Below are 13031 nucleotides of genomic sequence, written 5' to 3'. Positions count from 1 at the left end.
TCTATTGTGTCAAAGGAATGGGACACCAATCCTCACTCAAAAGCAAATATGAATTGGTTTAGTAGGTAATTGCCGGGGTCCAGCCCTGGGGAGGGGATCCAGGGGTCCCACAGGAGGAGACGGCGTCGGCAAAAATGGAGTGAGAGAGCCGAATTCTTTTCTTTCTCTTTATTCTCCAGTTAGCATTTACTGCCAGGCATCTCCGCCAAATGCTAGTACAGCTCCTTTTTTATACACACACACTAAGTCACAATCACATGGTATTTTGAATACATCATTGTTCTAATTTCACTATGGTTACATATTTCCAGATAGCAGTTTAATTCATATCTATAAACTACAAATCAGGTGGTAAGTTATACAAAGTACAGTTATACAATAACTTGAATAGTAATAACAATATTGGTACAAACTTCTAAAAGATTAGTACTAATTAATAACTCTATATTACTGTTGTTGTGAGTCGAGGGCGCAGAAAGAGATAGCAGACGAAATCATCAAGGGCTAGCAAAAGGACCACCGCTTGCTCAGGCAAATGGCCTTGAGTTCATGCAGTGTCCTAATTCTTTTCCCACGGGACTACAAAAGGCCTGCTATAAAAAACTGACATAGTATCAAGAGTAACTTTCACCCAAAGATACATAGAGCGCATCTGCAAGATAGCTAGCAGCAACACAATATCAGAAGGCATTAGTTGCTACTGCTGCTATGAATCCCACCACATTTCTCTCCTTATTCTAGGCAAATACAAAAATCTCATGAAAACGTATCACTGAGAAAAGCCCAGCAACTGTCTTCAGTGACAAAACAAGTATTTTAACAAAACATTCTTTACTTGCCGGCTGCACTCCTATCCAAGGCCGCGCAACAGGCCACTCCACTATACTTTACCTAAGATTCTAATGTCTAGTTAAACTTTATTCATTACTATATTCATACACTAGTTAAGTTCTAACTTTATTCTTTCTAACATGATTATTAAGAAGAAATTCTTCTACAAACTTAACCCTTTATGAGGAATATCATAGCCAGCCTCCTATGTTTATGAGCCCAGTTCAAGGGGCTTACAGGCTTTTCTGTGGAACTTACATCTTCTGTCTCATTTCCAAATAAATTACTACAAATCTACAGGGAAAGCACGGTACTATTATCCCTGTGCCACAAATAATAGCACACACCCAGAAAAGGGGGGATATAAGGCCAGATTAATTCAAAAAGTCAAAAGGGGGAGTATCGTTGTGCCTTTCCTTTGTGGTGACTTTGTCACCCCACAGCCATTGGTCTTCACTGCAGTGACTTTGTCACCCCACAGCCATTGGTCTTCACTGCAGTGACTTTGTCACCCCGCAGCCATTGGTCTTCTCTGCTGTGACTTTGTCAATCAGCAGTTTTTGATCTTCTTCTGCTGTGACCTTGTCAGCCAGCAGTTGTGGGTCTTCTGCTGTGACCTTGTCAGCCAGCAGTTGTGGGTCTTCTCCTGCTGTGGCCTTGCCAGCCAGCAGTCGTTGATCGGCTCCCGACAGGTAATGATAATTTTTTTATTTATTATTTATTTTTTACAGAGACAGAGAGAGAGAGAGAGGGATAGACAGGGACAGACAGACAGGAACAGAGCGATGAGAAGCATCAATCATTTGTTTTTCATTGCGCATTGCAACACCTTAGTTGTTCATTGATTGCTTTCTCATATGTGCTTTGACCGTGGGCCTTCAGCAGACCGAGTAACCCCTTGCTGGAGCCAGCGATGTTGGGTTCAAGCTGGTGGGCTTTTGCTCAAACCAGATGAGCCCGCGCTCAAGCTAGCGACTTCGGGGTCTCGAGCCTGGGTCCTCCGCATCACAGTCCAACGCTCTATCCACTGCGCCACCGCCTGGTCAGGCAGTAGGTAATGATAATTTCCTGTTCAAGAGGCTTACTATTTTGAGAGAAGGCAAAGACATCTCTTTAACAAATGTTAAGTTCCTCAGTAAATTTTTTTTTTCTTTTTAGATTTTATTTATTCATTTTTAGAGAAAGAGAGAGAGAGAGAAGGGGGGAGGAGCAGGAAGCATCAACTTTCATATGTGCCTTAACCGGGCAAGACCAGGGTTTCAAACCAGCGACCTCAGCATTCCAGGTCAATGCTTTATCCACTGCGCCACCACAGGTCAGGCGTCACTAAGTTATTTTTAAATTTTTATTTATCTGAGTTTACAGACAGAGAAAGGGCAGAGAGAGAATGAAGTATCAATTTGTTATTCCACTTTCTCATGCATTTATTTTTTGATTCTTTTTTGTACCCTGATACCTTGGTGTTTGGACTAGGCTCTAAACAACTGAACTGTCTCGCTAGGGCTGTAATTTATTTATCTATTTATTTATTTATATGTTTTGTTCTGCTTTTTTATTGATTTTAGTGAGAGAGAGAAAATCGAGGTAGGGGAGCGGGAAGCATCAACTCTCATTAGTTGTTTATCATGTGTGCCTTGTCTGGGCAAGCCCAGGGCCTTGAACCGGCCACCTCAGCATTCCAGGTCAATGCCCCATCCACTGCGCCACCACAGGTCAGGCTATAAGTTATTATTTTTATTATTAATATTTTTTGAGAAGAGATGGAGAGAGAAAAAAAAAGAGGTGGGGGTGGGGAGAAGCAGGAAGCATCAACTCTATTTGTCTTGATCAGGTGTGTCCAGTGTTTTAAACCAGCAACCTCAGAATTCTAGGTCAAAACTTTATCCACTGTGCTACCACATGTCAGGCTTTTTTTTTTTTTAAGAGAGAGAAAGAGAGAGGGAAGGACAGATATGGACAGACAGTAAGATAGAGAGATGAGAAGCATCAATCTTTCGTTTTGGTACCTTAGTTGTTCATTGATTGCTTTCTCATATGTGACTTGACGGGGGGGGGGGCTCAAGCTGAGCCAGTGACCCCTGGCTCAAGCCAGCAACCTTTGGGCTCAAGCCAGTGACCCCTCATTCAACCTGGTATACCTGTGGTCAAGATCCCAGGCCAACACTATCCACTGCGCTACCACCTGGTGAGAGAGAGGGACGGATAGGGATAGACAGACAGCAAGGGAGAAAGGTGAGAAGCATCAATTCTTTGTTGAGGCACCTTAGTTGTTCATTGATTACTTTTTCATATGTGTCTTGACCAGGGTGGGGTGGGACTACAGCACAGCGAGTAACCTGTTGGTCAAGCCAGCGACCTTGATTTTCAAGCCAGCAACCATGGGATCATATCTATTATGATCTCATGCTAAAGCCAGCAACCTCAGGGTTTCAAACCTAGGTCCTCCGCATCCCAGTCCGATGCTATGCACTGAGCCACCGCCTGGTCAGGCACTGTAAGTCTTTTTTTAATGCCCATGTCTTATCTCTCCAAGTATATAGATGGAAAATTCTTTGGTAATGTTTTGTGCTTTAAATTATACATTTTTAAAAACCAAATAAAAACTCAGTTCCTTAGTTGCACTAAATCACATTTCAAGTTGTCAGTAGCCTTATGTGACTAGTGGGTACTTCACTGGAAAGCAAAATGAGCAAAACTGTGTACCTTACTCTATGGATACTCAGAAAAAGTATCATGATTTGCATCATCTCAGAAAGCTATACTGGAGAGCTCTCAATGACGTGATCTTGTATTTCCCAGCAGAGTAAAATAAAAACAAATTGTGTATTTATTTGAAAAATGAATAAATGAGCTAAAATAACTAATGTATTTTGTCACTGAAGGGAATCAGCCATTGGAAGGCAGTTGTTAAAAACAGTTGTCCTGGCCCTGGCTGGTTGGCTCAGTGGTAGAGCGTCGGCCTGGTGTGCAGGAGTCCTGGGTTCAATTCCCGGCCAGGGCACACAGGAGAAGTGCCCATCTGCTTCTCCACCCCTCCCCCTCTCCTTCCTCTCTGTCTCTCTCTTCCTCTCCTGCAGCCAGGGCTCCATTGGAGCAAAGTTGGCCCGGGCACTGAGGATGGCTCTGTGGCCTCTGCCTCGGGTGCTAGAATGGCTCTGGTTGCAACAGAGCAATGCCCCAGATGGGCAAAGCATCGCCCCCAGGTGGGCATGCCGGGTGGATCCTGGTCGGGCACATGCGGGAGTCTGTCTAACTGCCTCCTTGTTTCCAACTTCAGAAAAATTAAAAAAAAACAAAAACAAAAAACAGTTGTCCTCACCCAAATTCTGTCTGATTAGCTACTTTAACTGAATATAAACAGAGAGAGTAGGAACGAAAAGATATCTTCAGAATAAACAGGATAAAAAGGATTGTCATGAGCCAGCGCGACTCGTAATTGTGCAGGTCTCTAGTGGGAACAGTGGAGGATTAGAAAATAAACACAGAGAAAAAGGATGGGATCAGGAGGACTCATTGCCAAGCTGATGGCTTGCAAGAGCTAGCCTGCACCCTCAAAACACTTTATAGTGCAGAGAGCAAAGCCATTTGCAAAACAGAGAGCTCAGATACAAAGTCACATTTCTGAGGCAAACCAAGAATTCTCTCAAGTGCTGAAAACTTCCCACCATGCATTAACATCTTAACTTCACAAAACAAGGGGTAAAATGAAAACTGCCTCCAGTTTCTTCAAGGGACATGGGGAATGGGATAATTAGAAACCATAGGCATCACAGCCAACATGGAAGTTTGGGGAAAGGCATGTAAATTACCTTTACCAACTTAATCAAACCATCAGAGGCTGTGGGGAAGAGTTTAGCCTTTGACTTAACCCTTAAACTGCAAGGATCTTTGTCAGCTTGCAGTCTCCCACAGCCTCTAGCAACTAAATCAAGCAAGTAAGGTGGGGGGGGCAAGGACTCTGTCAGCTTGCACCCTGTTTCCCACAAAGGATGACAAGGTTCTTAGTCTCCAAGAGTGGAGAATATGGCAGATAGGAGGGGAGATCCTTAAGGGATGTCATGGAGAAGAGCCTTTGCATTTGTCACAGGACTGTCACCCTTGAGAGGTGCCACCATTTCCAAGATTCCTCAATTCAATTACCTGCTGAACTGAGACGTAAGTTTTCTCTTTATTTTTCCTTCTCTGACTCTTGGGAGTGGGGCTCTTGGTCTCTTGCTATACAGAATACTTTCCCTTAATCTCATACCCGTTCCACATTTTCTACCTATACAAGTTATAAACATTGAGTCTTACTCATCAGAAACGAAGTGGAAACTTGCTTTGCCATGTGGTAGCTGTAAGGTGTTTTTCCCACCTAAGAAGAAGGAAGGGGCGTAGCCACCAAGTGTGGATAAGCAAAAGCTTTACTGAGTACAGCACTTCTCAGATGAGATTCACCTGCCCAGGAGATGGAGGTCAGGAAAATTGCGCAGAGAGACCCGTGGGGCAAATTTAAAGGGGTCCTCAAGGGTGGCCGAGCTAATATGACAAAATCAAGGGTGGCAAAATCTCACTGGCTGATAGACAGTCGCTGTTTTCCAAGGGACTCCTGGGAAGTTTCTTTTGGCGCACATGAGTGTGGGCGGTTCTAGCCAAAGTTCCTGGGTCTGGGTTCCTCACGTGATCTTCCCCCATTGCTGACCATCTTACATTAGCTATGTTAATCCAAATTCAGAGGGACCCGAAATATGGAAGACAGGAGCAAGGTCCGTCGTTTACACATTAAAGCTTTATTGTCTAGCTTGGCCAAGCGGCGGGAACTCCGACAGAAATCTGATGGAGAGCGCGCCGGCCCTTTGTTCTACTTAGTTTTTATAGTTTTGTAAGTGGGAAGTACAGAAGCAAAAATTGCAATTAGGAGCCCCTTACCACTATTGGTTATAGTCATATGTCCTTTAACATGATAGGACCACATTCAATTTGCAAACCATACATCATTTTGGAGGAAACAAAATTTACAAGCCAACACAATGGTAGAAAGATGTCTCTTTACATATTAAAGGCATTCCTATATTATCTAGTGTTTATCTGCTATCTCTCTGTCCAGAGTCACACACGCATTTACATAGGAGAGGTAGTTTCGGTGGGGACAAATGCCCGCAAATGGCTCATTGCTATAAGAAAAGGTTTATTTTGGCTTTTCTCTTCCTGCACCTGGCTAGCCATTCACCCCTTTCCCCACAGGTGTGGTGGAATGTCTGGGAATCCATGTTTTCCTCCCCTTGCATTTACAATACAATGCCAAGGGCCATCCTGGTTATGCCAATCACACAGTACAGAGACTGTCTCACAATTTCTCTGTACACCTTAACCCAAATTAATAAAATGTTCTCCAAGCCTCCTAAAATATTAATATTAATTCTGTAGCCTTTGGTACTTTACAACACCTGCGGGTGAAATGGCTCAGTGGCTCCTCAAGCTATTTCAAAAGTCAATCTCAAATGCTGGGGTAATTTACACCTTCAGATGTATTTTCAGGCACCAGCACTGTGCGAGGCACTGTATTACCCACTAAGATTACATCAGTGAACAAAGCAGGGAAAGGAATAGCCTTCATGATGGACCTTAAAATCTAGAGAGGGAGATAGTAAATTATGTAATCTCAGGAAGTGATAAATCCTATGATGGACAATGAAGTCTAGTAATAGATAGTAATTTATTATAACTTACAGATAGTAATATATAGTAATGTATCAGTTGTAATGCTAGGGGAGATATTCCTGCCCTGCCTCTCTAAGCTATTCTGGATATAACTGATATACTAAATGGAGTCACTCATCATAATATTTGTAAGCAGAGAACATCCCAGGGCTGTTTCTTCTTTAATTTTTTAAAATTCAATTTTTTAAACCTTATTCATTTAGAGAGGAGAGGGGCGGGGGAGAGCCAGGAAGTGTCAGTTCTTATATGGGCCTTGACCAGGCAAGCCTGGGGTTTCAACCGGGTCAGGGTTCCTTCTTTAATTTTTAATTAAAAATTTCTTAAAATTATTATTGACATACAGTATTATATTAGTTTCAGGTGAACAACATAGTCATTAGACATGTATATAATTTACAAAATGACCTTACCTGTGGTGGCACAGTGGATAAAGCATGGACCTGGAATACTGAGGTCGCTGGTTCAAAACCCTGGGTTTGCCTGGTTGTTGGGCAAATAAGTTTGTAAAATTTGTATTTTTTGTGAGTTTGCTCACTTTTATTGTTAAAAAATGGCACTGGGGGCCTGACCTGTGGTGGCGCAGTGGATAAAGTATCGACCTGGAAATGCTGAGGTCGCCAGTTCGAAACCCTGGGCTTGCCTGGTCAAGGCACATATGGAGTTGATGCTTCCAGCTCTTCCCTCTCTCTCTGTCTGTCTCTCTCCCTCTCTCTCTCCTCTCTAAAATGAATAAATAAAATAAAATAAAAAACGGAACTGGGTCAATTCAATACTATACTGTCTTATGCAACACAATTTGAAAACAGGCCCTGATACTTGGAAAAATAAATCTCCGAAGATTATGCTTTTTTTTTTTTAATCCCTTAAAATTTTTTTTTTACTTATTCATTTTAGAGGACAGAGAAAGAGAAAGAAAAGCGGGAGGGGGGAGCAGGAAGCATCACCTCCCATATGTGCCTTGACCAGGTGAGCCTGTGGTTTCCATCTGGCAACCTCACTGTTCCATGTCGACACTTTATTCACTGCGCCACCACAGGTGTAGCTATCCTTTCTTTTTTAAAATTAGTTTCTTGGTTATTCTTGTATATTTGCTCTTCTACATTAATTTTTATTTTGGAAAAGAAATGGCACTGGGCCTGACCTGTGGTGGCGCAGTGGATAAAGCGTTGATGTGGAACACTGAATTTGCTGGTTCAAAACCCTGGGCTTGCCTGGTCAAGGCACATATAGGAGTTGATACTTCCTGCTCCTCCCTCCCCTGCATTCTTTCTCTCTCTCTCTCCCTCTCTCCCTCTCTCTCCTCTCTAAAATGGATAAATAAAATCTAAAAAAAAAAAAAAAAGGCACTGGGCAGCCATGTGTGTGCTTGCCCTCAGAGCCAGGCCGCTGATTGTAAGTTGTAGATTGCATCCCTGCTTGGGATGGGTCATTGTTTTGCTAATGTTTACTTGTGGAGGGGTCTTTGTGGGCCCAGGTAGTTTTGCAGGGAGAGCAGAGAGAATGCCGAGTGCTGAGGAAGAAGCCAGTTTTGCAGAGAGAGAGAGAAGGTGTGCAGATGGGGAACCAGGGCTGAGGGGCTTTGGGAGACCTACTTGTTTTAAAGTACCGCCCCCCAGATTCTGAAAGGCACTGTACCTCATTTCAAGTTCACGTAGAGACACTCAGTCCAGATGACTTTTGAAGAGTGTTGGGCAGATAAAATGTATTATGCTCACTTTGTAAAAGATAACGCTGCCCAGTGGAGGCTGTTGCCCAGGTGATATTAATGTGTGTTGGGGGCAGGCAGGATCGTTGTAGGCTGGGGCTTGGTTTTGGGATTAAGCCTTTCCCACCCTTTTTGATGTGGGGCGGTACAATCCAATCATGCCTCAGAGAAGTGACTTTGTATTAGAGACTTCCCTATTTTGTATATTGGATTAAAGGTTTTGAATCTACACTATAAAATGGGGGCAGAATGGGAGCTTGCTCTCTTGGTTCCTGGGATGATTAGCATAAGAAAGCAGAGGGAGTAGAGCAGAGAGCAGAAAGAGGCCATGTGGCCAGGAGAAGCAGCCAAGATGGCGGAGTGTTGAGTGAGATGCCAGTTTGTGTAGTTTGTGTATAGAGAAGGAAGGAGATGGGGAACTGAGGAGAATAAGGCTGGTGAGCTAGAAACCTTTGATTCTAGGAAACTCGGATAAGTCAGTAGCTTTGTGAGCACTGAATGTGAGTGGGTTTTGGAGCCCAGTGTGTATTTTTACTTGCCCGCCGGGTGCAAGCTAGAATGAAAGAAAATGGCCTATCAGTTTTTGGCTCCGTTGTTTCTTTACCGACTGTCCGAATCCAATGCGAACCTGCATGGGCCAGGTGGCTGCTGTGATGGTGGCCCTGGCCACGGCTCCTGGCTTTACAGAGAGTTTTATTAGAGGAGGAGATTTATTAAATATGCCGGCCGCATATGGCTGACACGGGGCATCAGGCCCAAATCGTGCAGTCCCAAAAATAGTTCAGGGGCTGTTTATATACCCTTGATCACACAAGGGCAGGGGAGAGCATGATGTCAGGGTACAAGCTGGCAACATTTGTTTAGGGGATACACAGAAACATTAAGACTTTCAAGGTAACTGTAAAGCCAGAAGCCATGGCCAGGGCCACCATCACAGCAGCCGCCCGGCCCATGCAGGTTCCCATTGGATTCGGACAGTTGGTAAAGAAACAGTGGAGCCAAAAACTGATGGGCCATAGTCTTTAATCCTAGCTTGCACCCGGCGGGCAAGTAAAAACACACACTGGGCTCCAAAACCCAGTCACATTCAGTGCTCACAAAGCCACTGACTTATCCGAGTTTCCTAGAATCAAAGGTTTCTAGCTCACCAGACTTATTCACCTCTGTTCCCCATCTCCTTCCTTATCCCAAATACAAACTCTACACAAACTGGCATCTCACTCAGCACTCCACCATCTTGGCTGCTTCTCCTGGCCTCCTCTACGTGGCCTTTCTCTGCTCTCCTCTGCTCTCCCTTCTAATGATAATCTCAGGAACCAAGAGCACAAAGTCTTGTTCTACCCCCACTTTATATTGTAGCTTCACAACCTCTAATCCAATATACAAAATAGGGAAGTCTCTAATACAGTGTTTCCCAACCTTTTTTGTGCCATGCCCCACCTTAACCTTTCTAAAATTTTTATGTCCCCCCTATGTAACATACATAAATTTTAACATTAAAAAATTGATTTGTTCACTTAATAAACATAAATGATAGGTTCTAGGAAGAGATCACTATGAAATTGTTAACAAAACACAGTAAGTAAAATTTCAAAACGTATAATGAAAAACAGAAATTTAAATTCCAAATAATTTTAATACAGATTTTTCTATATTAATTTATTATTTTAATTTAGTGTGATCTTTGCGCTTGATGCTTGCTGCACAGAGATTTTATATTAGGTTCCAATTTGGTTAGCTTTGGTCTCAAGTCTCCACATTGTGTTATATCCAGCCGATTTCTTTTTTTTTTTACCAGTAAATCATTTACAGCACTAAATCCACATTCAGCTAAAAATGAAGATGGAAACGGTAGCAATAGTTTTCTTGCACATTTGGTTGAATTTGGGTATTTGATTTCTGTTTCCTCACAAAGCCATGCCATCGCTCCTTTGATATTAAGTAAAGCTTTAACTGACTCATCATTTTGCAATTCTGCGAGTTCTTCTTGATACTGCATATTTGATATATCAGACAAATCCACTAACATTGGCTGCATCATCCATGTTGGGAAATCAATTTGTTTTAAATCAGAAAATCTTTCTTTTAAATCAGCCGATAGAATATTTAAATGATTGACAATAACAAGTAAAGCGGTATCAGTTACTTCACATTTTTGGAGCCAATGAAACTGTTTAAAGTTTTTGTTGTTAATATGTTTCTGACATAACTCAATATTGTTAATGAAACCAAATATCTTTGCTTTTGCATCGACAAGAGTTTTATTTGTTCCTTGAAGTTGCTTATTTAATATATTTAGTTTTTCAAAGATATCGGCTAAATAACTCACAAATGCTTTACCATCTATTGTTAACAGATACTTCATTTCAGGTTTGTCGCTTAAAAAATCACTAAGAGGGCCCTGGCCGGTTGGCTCAGTGGTGGAGCGTCGGTCTGGCATGCAGAGGTCCCGGGTTCGATTCCCGGCCAGGGCACACAGGAGAAGCGCCCATCTGCTTCTCCACCCCTCCCCCTCTCCTTCCTCTCTGTCTCTCTCTTCCCCTCCCGCAGCCGAGGCTCCACTGGAGCAAAGATGGCCCGGGCGCTGGGGATGGCTCCTTGGCCTCTGCCCCAGGCACTAGAGTGGCTCTGGTCGCAACAGAGCAACGCCCCGGAGGGGCAGAGCATCGCCCCCTGGTGGGCAGAGTGTCGCCCCCTGGTGGGCGTGCCGAGTGGATCCCGGTCGGGCTCATGCGGGAGTCTGTCTGACTGTCTCTCCCTGTTTCCAGCTTCAGAAAAATACAAAAAAAAATAAAATAAAATAAAAATAAAAAAAAATCACTAAGAGTATTCAAACAGTTCCATAAATCTTTTCAAACAGTTTCCTTTAGATAGCCATCTTACTTCAGTATGAAGTAAAAGTCTCACATGGTCTTCATTTTGTTCTTCACAAAATAGCTTGAAAAGACGCCCACATTTGGCACTAGCTTTAATAGCATTAACACACTTTATTACTGTATGTAATACTTCATTCAGAACAGGCAAGATGTTTTTAGCTACCAAGTTTTCCCTATGAATAACACAACGCACAAGAATCATTTCTGGATTCGCATCTTTCATCAATTTTAAGCAGCCATTTTTCTTGCCCATCATATTGGGAGCACCATCTGCAGCACAAGATGTTATATTTTTCATTGGTATATCATTGACATCTAAGTAGTTTTTTTAGCTTATTATATATATCTTTGGAGGTAGTGGTGCTTTCTAATCTTTTACAGAACAACATTTCTTCAGCAAAATGTCCTTTATCAATATATCTTACGTAAGTTATCAATACTGCCTCACTGTCAAAGTTGATTCATCCATTTGCAAGGAGAATTTTCTTGTTTTCAGCTTTTCAATAAGTTGTTTTTCAATATCCTCACTCATTTTGTCTATTCTTCTGCTAACAGTATTGTCACTGAGTGGCATAGCTTTTTCATCTTTGTCATCTTTTTCAAGAACCGTTTTAAGAAATGCTGATATTAAAATGTGTTAAAATATATTTAATGTGACATAGAGTAAACATATACTAAAAATTCATATTTATTTAAATGTATATAACACATTTACTACACTACCACCGCAAATCAAAAGGTATCTATATTTTTCCACTTGACAAAATTTTCTGGAAAGTTATGTTTCTAAAATTAAAATTGTCGTACATGCACTACTATAGCCCCAATAATATTTATAAAATATTATTACTTTCTAGCCCCAATGCAAGAAGTACTTAATAAAGAGTTTTCAGCTTTTTAATTTTATTTTTAATATTGATAAAAATAAAATCAAATACTTACCAATTATATCTATACAATATATATGTATATTTATTAAATCAACGAGCTTTTTTGTGTTTTTTTTTTTTTTTTTTTTTTACAGAGGCAGAGATAGACAGGGACAGAGAGAGATGAGAAGCATCAATCATCAGTTTCTCGTTGCGCGTTGCGACTTCTTAGTTGTTCATTGATTGCTTTCTCACATGTACCTTAACCGCGGGCCTTCAGCAGACCGAGTAACCCCCTGCTGGAGCCAGCGACCTTGGGTCCAAGCTGGTGGGCTTTGCTCAAACCAGATGAGCCTGCGCTGAAGCTGGCGACCTCGGGGTCTCGAACCTGGGTCCTTCCGCATCCCAGTCCGACGCTCTATCCACTGCGCCACAACCTGGTCAGGCTAAATCAACGAGCTTTTACAACAGTTTTGACTGACACTTATTTCAAATTAACACCAACTGAATGATGTGAAACACTACAGAAGTTGCGATGGGACAATTAGGTGAGAATAACTGCGTTGTTTAGCAAGTTTTTAAAACGTCCGGGGTTTCCCATGGCAGACGGCACGCTCCGCGGTGAACCCAGGACGAAGTTTACTTGATGACGCCAATCACCCAGTTGATGTTTTAGTCTTGTCAAATGAAATTATACTTAATAATTATTTACCGCAATTATTTAAGAATTGCATTTTTTGTTAAATTTGGCACCAATATCTAGCATTGCATTTAAATGGCCCGGGGCGAAAGAGTTAAAGTCGTGTTGAGTCCCTTTTCAAATTGCCCCCCTTAACTATGGAATTGACCCCCTGTGAGGCGTGGGCCCCACGTTGGGAAACACTGCTCTAATACAAAGTCACTTCTCTGAGGCATGATTGGATTGTACCACCCCACATCAAAAAGGGTGGGAAAGGCTTAATCCCAAAACCAAGCCCCAGGCTACAATGATCCTGCCTGCCCCCAACACACATTAATATCACCTGGGCGACGGCATCTTTAACAAAGTGA

The 13031-nt window shown here is 42.2% G+C and overlaps 1 protein-coding gene and 1 long non-coding RNA gene across 2 annotated transcripts in view; one reads left to right on the top strand and one right to left on the bottom strand.

Annotated features, from left to right (window-relative positions):
- The window catches only part of LOC136332051 (zinc finger protein 585A-like), a 227534-nt gene that overhangs the window by 188077 nt on the left and 26426 nt on the right, over positions 1–13031 (top strand).
- LOC136329268 (uncharacterized) lies at positions 1289–1524 on the bottom strand. Its single transcript, XR_010730172.1, has 2 exons — positions 1449–1524; positions 1289–1412 (listed from the first exon to the last, which is right to left on the bottom strand). It is a non-coding gene; the product is annotated as an uncharacterized lncRNA (long non-coding RNA).

Source organism: Saccopteryx bilineata, chromosome 3 (genome assembly GCF_036850765.1).
Source record: "Saccopteryx bilineata isolate mSacBil1 chromosome 3, mSacBil1_pri_phased_curated, whole genome shotgun sequence".
NCBI classification, from domain to species: Eukaryota; Metazoa; Chordata; class Mammalia; order Chiroptera; family Emballonuridae; genus Saccopteryx; species Saccopteryx bilineata.
The sequence above is the reverse complement of the archived record's forward strand: the minus strand, read 5'-3'. Positions and strand labels throughout refer to the sequence as shown.